The sequence below is a fragment of the Pristiophorus japonicus genome, unplaced genomic scaffold (assembly GCF_044704955.1).
Source record: "Pristiophorus japonicus isolate sPriJap1 unplaced genomic scaffold, sPriJap1.hap1 HAP1_SCAFFOLD_43, whole genome shotgun sequence".
NCBI lineage: Eukaryota > Metazoa > Chordata > Chondrichthyes > Pristiophoridae > Pristiophorus > Pristiophorus japonicus.
In genome coordinates this window covers 83,432-90,916 of record NW_027254201.1, presented here as the reverse complement: position 1 = coordinate 90,916, position 7,485 = coordinate 83,432, and the positions used below count along the sequence as shown (strand labels likewise).

At 46.7% G+C, this 7,485-nt stretch overlaps 2 non-coding genes across 2 annotated transcripts; one reads left to right on the top strand and one right to left on the bottom strand.

Moving 5' to 3' along the window:
* Positions 1-1,679: 1,679 nt before the first annotated feature.
* On the bottom strand, positions 1,680-1,751 carry trnaw-cca (transfer RNA tryptophan (anticodon CCA)). The gene has a single exon. It is a non-coding gene; the product is annotated as a tRNA-Trp (tRNA).
* Positions 1,752-7,159: 5,408 nt separating this feature from the next.
* trnaa-ugc (transfer RNA alanine (anticodon UGC)) lies at positions 7,160-7,232 on the top strand. Its single transcript has one exon. It is a non-coding gene; the product is annotated as a tRNA-Ala (tRNA).
* Positions 7,233-7,485: the final 253 nt, after the last annotated feature.

Here is a 7,485-nt window from a genome sequence, read left to right as displayed (position 1 = left end):
CCGCTGAATGCGTGCCGAGGCTTTGGCTTTTATTGCCTTGCACTCAGATAGCAGGGACGTGAGGGGTTTGTGGTTGGTTTCTAACCCGAACTTGGCCACGAAAAGGTATTGGTGCATCTTTTTGACATCGTACACGCACGCGAGCTCCTCCTTCTCAACCATATCGTACCCGCACGCCGCCCGCGAAAGTGACCTGGAGGCATAAGGAATAGGTTGTAATTTACCCGCATTATTGACGTGCTGTAAAACGCACCCGACCCTGTACGCTGACGCATCACATGTAAGAACTAACTTTTTATCTGGGTCAAAAAAGGTTAAAACACTGTTGGAACATAGAAGATTGAGTTCTTTATTGAAGGCGCGTTCTTGGGCGTCCCCCCAAAACCAATCGCACCCCTTTCTGAGTAGCATGTGGAGAGGCTCCAGCAGCGTGCTCAAGTTCTGCATAAAGTTCCCAAAGTGATTGAATAGCCCGAGAAAGGCAGACAGTTCCGAGATATTCCAGGGCCTGGGTGACAGACAAATTGCTTTGGTTTTTGATTCTGTTGGGCAGATTCCATCAGCGGCAATCCTTCTGCCCAAAAATTCAACCTCAGGCGCGAGAAACACACACTTGGATTTCTTAACTCTTAGGCCTACTCGATCCAATCGATTTAGTACTTCCTGCAAATTGCGGAGATGGGAGTCGGTGTCCCTGCCCGTGATGAGTATGTCATCTTGAAACACAACCGTCCCCAGGATGGACTTGAGCAGACTCTCCATGTTGCGCTGGAATATAGCAGCTGCCGACCTGATGCCGAATGGGCATCGATTGTACATAAAAAGGCCTCGATGTGTGTTGATGTTGGTGAGCAGCTGAGACTCTTCGGTCAGTTCTTGCGTCATAAACGCAGATGTAAGTTCTAGTTTCGAGAAAAGTTTTCCTCCAGCCAACGTGGCAAAAAGGTCCTCTGCTCTGGGCAGCGGATATTGGTCGTAAAGGGAGACTCTGTTTATGGTAAACTTGTAATCCCCACAGATTTGTACGGATCCATCAGGCTTTATGACGGGGATGATGGGACTTGACCAGTTGCTAAATTCCACGGATGAGATAATGCCTTCCCGCAGGTCCAGTTCGTGTTCAATCTTTTCACTCATCACATAAGGCACAGCTCTAGCCTTGTGATGGACCCCTTTGAAGGTACCCACACCTGGCTGAAAGAGATGTTCAAAACGACTTAGAACTGCAGAGTAGTGTGAGATACATGACAGTAAGGTGAACGTGTGAACGGCCACACTGCGGAAACATCTCCACCTTCAGCACCAGGTCAGACGGAGATGCTGAGCGAGCAGGTGAACTGCAGAATTCCACTTTTTAGGAGCTGATCGTTGTGCCAAGCAAATGAGTTTTGCTTAATGACTAAAAATAAAAGGTGCTAGAAGTGGGATTCAAACCCACACTTTCATAGCAGACTGAACACAACAGCTTAGACTGCTCGGCTGTCCTGACTATCCAGTGCTGTGTATGGCCACCTGCAGGTTGATTTTGAAATTTTGTGTCTTGTCACAAGAAATAAATGAGGGCAACAGGTGTTTCTCTGACTGACACCGGGGAAACAGTGAGACAGACCTTGGAGCAAGGGTCTGGTTATTGCCAAACAGAAACAAAATTTTAATTCCGGGATTACCCAAAAGAGCAGTGACCTCGACGTGATTTGAACACACAACCTTCTGATCTGGACTCAGATGCGCTACCGTTGCGCCACAAGGTCTACACAGGGAGTTTGAGATGTTCGTCTATATGAAGATTCTTCAATACAAGGGGCTTTAAAATCCCTGCCCATTCCCACCAGGTATCAGAAGAAGCGCTCACCTGCCAGTCACCGTATGTTTTTTGTCTAACTTTTGTGTTGTTTTCACGGGAAAGCATGATTAATTAACCCGTCATCTTCTTTTGTACAATGAAAGAAATGCTGACTGAGGGACAGTCGATACTTCAATCATTTGTTCTGTGCTTTGCATGTTAAGTGTTCAACCATATCCCATTTTACACACTGCGTTTTAGGAGTCTGGTTCAAAATCCTCATCGCTGGCGACACCAGGAATCTGGTGGAACTTTTGTCAAATTTAACAGCACCGGTTATTCCGACACGCCAAAGTTCCCTGGTGGATCCACTTTCTCTCGCTAAAAGTTATCTATTTACTGGCGAAATAAAGAGCAATTAAGGAATAAGGGAGCCCTTTTTCTCGGAGAATAAATAGCAAATAAAAACAGCAAATGCTGGAAATCTCAGCAGGTCAGTTAGCATTTGCCAGGAGACAAGACTCGCCTCCGATTGTTCCCCTATAGGAAATTTCAACAGAATGTACTCGCCCGGCATCCTTGCATGTGAAAAGCAAACGTGATAACCGCGACACCAGGGAAACCTCTGGCACAGTGACCTCAACAGACGGGAGCTGACCAGTGAGCACCCTCTGTGCTGATCACCACTGATTGTTAATGTGGAAGCAAGTCATCCTCGACTCCGGGATTACCTAAGAAGAGAGGGGGATCAGGAATGTGTTGGCTCACCTGAAACAACTTCTGTCCCACACTGAAAGTTCTCAATCCTTCTCCTCTGCTGCCCTTTACAGAAATGTCACGTGTTCACTTCCACATCCTCACAGTGGGGCCACAGAGGCTCCTACCATCTCCCAGCGATCAGGGAACTCGCCCAGTTTGTAAAATTAAACCCGGGACATGTGTCCGACAAAGGGCAGGAGAAGCGGAAGAGTGTGTAAGCTCATTCTGTAACAGATAGTAGTGGGGTTATTAACGGCGATTACAGCAATCATCAATCCTCTCACACTCCTCAATTTTATTTCTGCGATGAATTGATTGAGAATGGAAAGGGTTAATGCTCGGGATCTTAACCACTCAACCAGGGAACAGCTTTGATAATTTGTATCAATATAAAAATATATATTTATATATGAACCTGTATGTCAACGGCAAGCTGTCTGGACCTCATGGCACAACGGTCGTGAATCTAACTTTGAGTGATAGAAATTGTTCCACAGTGACACCCATTTCATCTTTTATTCACTTTTAAACACTAGAAACTGAGACAGGGGGAATAAATAGAGAAATAAAAGCACAGTGATACAGACAAGAGGAAGAAAGAAGGGGAAATACTGTCCCCACCCAGAACTAATGCAGAAACCCCTCTGCTGCGCTCGGGGCGGCTACCCACAGCCTGGATACACTAACTTCCCAACAACTCATTGACTGTCGGAGTGGGATCGTGCGGCGCTTCAGAAGACAGGTCGAAAAAGCAAAGTCACTGATTTGGTCTCACGTGCTTCTCTAATCAAGAGTAGCCACACAAAAAACTTGCTTTTATAATGGCTATACATTACCATTATGATTGTCAAGCAGTTGGTTCATTGATCTAAAGGTGTGACTTTAGATGAGTCGAAGTTAAATGAAATTTGTGAGAAGTCCTGGGTTCCAATCCTGGACGAGTCCATTATTTTGCCGGCGAGTTTTGAAATTGCATAGAAATTTTGCAAAGGAAGACTTGCATTTCTGCAGTGCCTTTCAGGAACTCATGACGCCCCAAAGCGCTTTACAGCCGTTGAGTTATGTTTGAAGTGCTGTCGTGTGGGGAAAGATGTGCCCAAATCACCCCACACGAACCTCAACTCTTTACAAAGGAGTTTGCTGCAAATAATCAAGTGCCTCAGGGACCTGGACTTTCTTTGAATGAGTTCTGCTTGTACCTGCATTCAAGCTTGAAACAGCAACTGGGCTTCCATCTCACGGGAGCAGCGTGTAGCGGTTAGCGAGTAGGTGACGAGATTTGGGGTTGATGTGCGTCACTTTCAATCTTTGAAATTTCACCAGGCAAATTTAACCAGAGCTTTAACCTACACAGCTGGCCTACACTTCAGGAGCTGGTTTTACGAGAATAGAAAGACGGTGCTATATTTAGGAAGTCTGTCAGTGTGGCAGGAATTGATCGAGTGTTTCCCAGACTTTACACATAGGAACAGGAGGTGACCATTTAGCAGCGAGTGGTTAGGATCTGGAATGCACGGCTTGAAAGGGCGGTGGAGGCAGACTCAATCTTATCTTTCAAACGGGAGTTGGATCAGTGTCTGAAGGAAAAACAATTGCAGGGCTACGGGGAAAGGGCGGGGGAGTGGGACTCGCTGAGAGTCGGCACGGGCTCGACGGGCCGAATGGCCTTTCGTGCTGTAACCATTCCATGATTCTATAAGTTAGTGGCACATTTCATAGTGTGGGTGGAAGCAGAACATTGCAAAGGGACATGGATTGAGTCGGAAAAACTAGAGGCATCTGATTCAGGAGATTCCGGTGAAGCGGAAATTCGGGAGTTTAATGACTTTGAAACGAACATTTTTGTTTTGTGCAGCTTCGGTCAGAGAAATGTTTGTGAAAGGAATTTTTTGCAGAAAGGGATGCAGCATTTCATCTTCTGTCTTAACACTTCTTTCTGGGTGTCGGGTCACATTTCCTTTCCATGTTATTCTTCCAGAATGTATATTTTCTTTGGTGTTTCACAATAACCAGACCCTTGCTCTAAAGTCAGTCTCACTGTTTCCCCAGTCTCCTGTTGATGTTACCAGCAATGAACATTTTGAACCAGACCCCGAATGCAGTGTGTAAAATGGTTTATGGTTTACGAGTTAACTTGCAGAGCATAGATAAATTATCCAATTATGGAATCTCCTTCAGTTAGAATTTCTTTATTTGTGCAAAAGAAGATCATCGGTTAATTAACGATGTATTCCCGTGACAGCAACATAAAATGGAGTTAAAAAGTAACCAACAAACTTGGTGTTCGAACCCGAGAATCTGAGATTAAAAATCTCACGCTGTATCAACTGAGCTCGCTGTGCTTCTGCTAAAGCAAACGTTTTTGTCACTGATTGCAGCCAGGCGCCTGTTGGCTCCGCCCCAGATGTTTAAACTTCATGTCGAAGAATTACCAGGATCTTCTTGAATGGTGGACCAGGCTCGAGGGGCCGAATGGCCTACTCCGGCTCCTAATCCTTACATGTTTATGATGATATGACCTTTCACAGGAGAACAATCTCGCCCTGAGCATGCATGAGGAGAAAGTTCCTGAAAATATTCCCACCCGGTGAACTTTTGCGTGTGAGGCGAACGTGTTAACTGCTACACTGCGGAAACATCTCCACTTTCAGCACCCGGTCAGACGGAAATGTTAAGCGAACAGGTGAACTGCTGAATCCCATTTTTAAGGAGCTGGTCATGGTGCCAAGCAAATGAGTTTTGCTTAATGACTAAAAATAAGAAAAGAGATTTGAAACCGCGCTTTAATAGCAGACTGCAAACTGAACGCAGCACCTTCGACGGCTCGGCCATCCAGACTGCAAGTTCATTGAAATTTTTAACTTTTGTGTCTTGTTACATGAAGTAAATGAAGGCATCTGGCATATCTGTGCCTGACACCAGGGAAACAGTGAGACAAACATTGGAGCAAGTGTCAGGTTATTGCCAACAGCAAAGAAGTTTGCAACATTTGAAGAACAATGATCCCGACATGATTTGAATACACAGCCTTCTGATTGGGAGTCAAACACACGACCGTTGCACCACGAGGTCTACAGTGCAAATTGTCCATGTTTGGAAACATGAAGGTTCCTGAAACACAGTTTCATTTACCCTGCATTGGTTCAATGAAAGGGCTTTAAAATCCCCGGCCGCTCCCAGCGTGGGTCAGACAGCATCAGAAGCAGTGCCCACCTGTCACTCACCCTCTCACGCCCGCTTTCATCACCTGCTGCCCGCGGACTGCAGCAAATCCAGTTCATCATCATCATAGGCAGTCCCTCGAAGAGAGGATGACTTGCTTCCTCGCCAAAAAAGAAAGAGTTCACAGGTGTTTCAATATTCCAGGTCCTGAAATGTATGTTGAAGGGTGGAAGATGCCTGTGCATGGATTTTTTTAACGTGTGATGGCCGTTGCACCCCAGCCATCATACGGGCTCGACAGAGCGAGGTATTCGTCCAGTGGCAAGGGTTAAACAAGACGACTGGAGACCAGCTCTGCTGCACGGACCCAGTGTGCACACATATCGCAGTGTGGGCTGGCCCGTGCTGCCCCTGGGCCCCTGGCCCTGAACTCATGCCTCCCCTGGGCCCCGATCATATCCCTCTAAATCTCTCGTCGCTCCTTCGCCCCGATCTCGCCGGTCCTGCTGTATCTGCCAACGCTCCAATCACAGACCTGCACCTTGATGACGTCACTCTTCACTGCCGCCGCGCTCCTGCACCAGCTCGCGCTGCTCCCTGGAGTTGTCTCCCGGGACCTCCAAGCTGCTCCCAGGGCCGCTCGCCGTTCCTTTTATGGCCCCGACCTGCCGCTGGTGTTCTCCGGTTAGTGTATCCAGGCTGTGGGTGGCCACCCCGAGCGCAGCAGAGGGGTTTCTGCATTAGTTCTGGGTGGGGACAGTATCTTTCCCCTTCTCTCTTCCTCTTGTCTCTATCCCTGTGCTTTTATTTCTCTATTTATTCCCCCTGTCTCAGTTTCTCGTGTTTAAAAGGGAACAAAAGATGAAATGGGTTTCATTGTGGAACAATTTACTTCACTCAAAGTTAGATGCACTGCTGTTCGCCATGAGGTCAAGGTAGCTAGCCGTTGATATTCAGGTTCTTATATAAATATATATAAATATATCAACATCTATCATAACTGTTCCCTGGTGGTCGAGGGGTTAAGATCTGCCGCACTGACGTGGTAACGATACTCGATCAATTCATCGCATAAAAATAATTGAGGTCTGTTAGACGATTAATAATTGCTGTAAGCACCATGAATACCAATACTTACTGCGATAGACCGAGCTTACAGACTATCTGGCTTCTCCTGCCCTTTGCCGGGCACGTGTTCCGGGTTTAATTTTACAAACTGGGTGAGTTCACTGATCGCGGGGAGACGGTAGGTGCCTCTGTGGCCCCAATGTGAGGATGTGGAAGTGAACACGGTGGCTGGGTGATCCGTGACATTTCTGTAAAGGGTAGTGGAGGAGAAGAATTGAGAACTTGCAGTGTGGGACAGAAGTTGTTTCAGGTGAGCCTCCTCATTGCCGATCAGCACAGAGGGAGCTCACTGTTCAGCTCCCCTCTGTTGGGGCTGTTGTACCAGTGGTTTCTGTAGTGTAGTGGTTATCATGTTTGCTTTGCACGCAAAAGGTCCCTGGTTCGATCCCAGGCAGAAACATTTTGTTGAAACTTGCCAAATGGGAACAATCGGAGGCGAGTTGAGTCTCCTGGCAAATGCTGTCTGATTTGATGAGGCTTGCAGAATTTGCTGTTTTTATTTGCTATTTATTCTCCTGGCAAAAGGGCTCCCTTATTCCTGAATTGCTCTTTATTTTACAAATAAATAGATAACTTTCAGTGAGAGAAAACGGATCCACCGGGGACCTTTTGCGTGTGAGGCCAACGTGATATCCGCTACACTGCAGCCCATC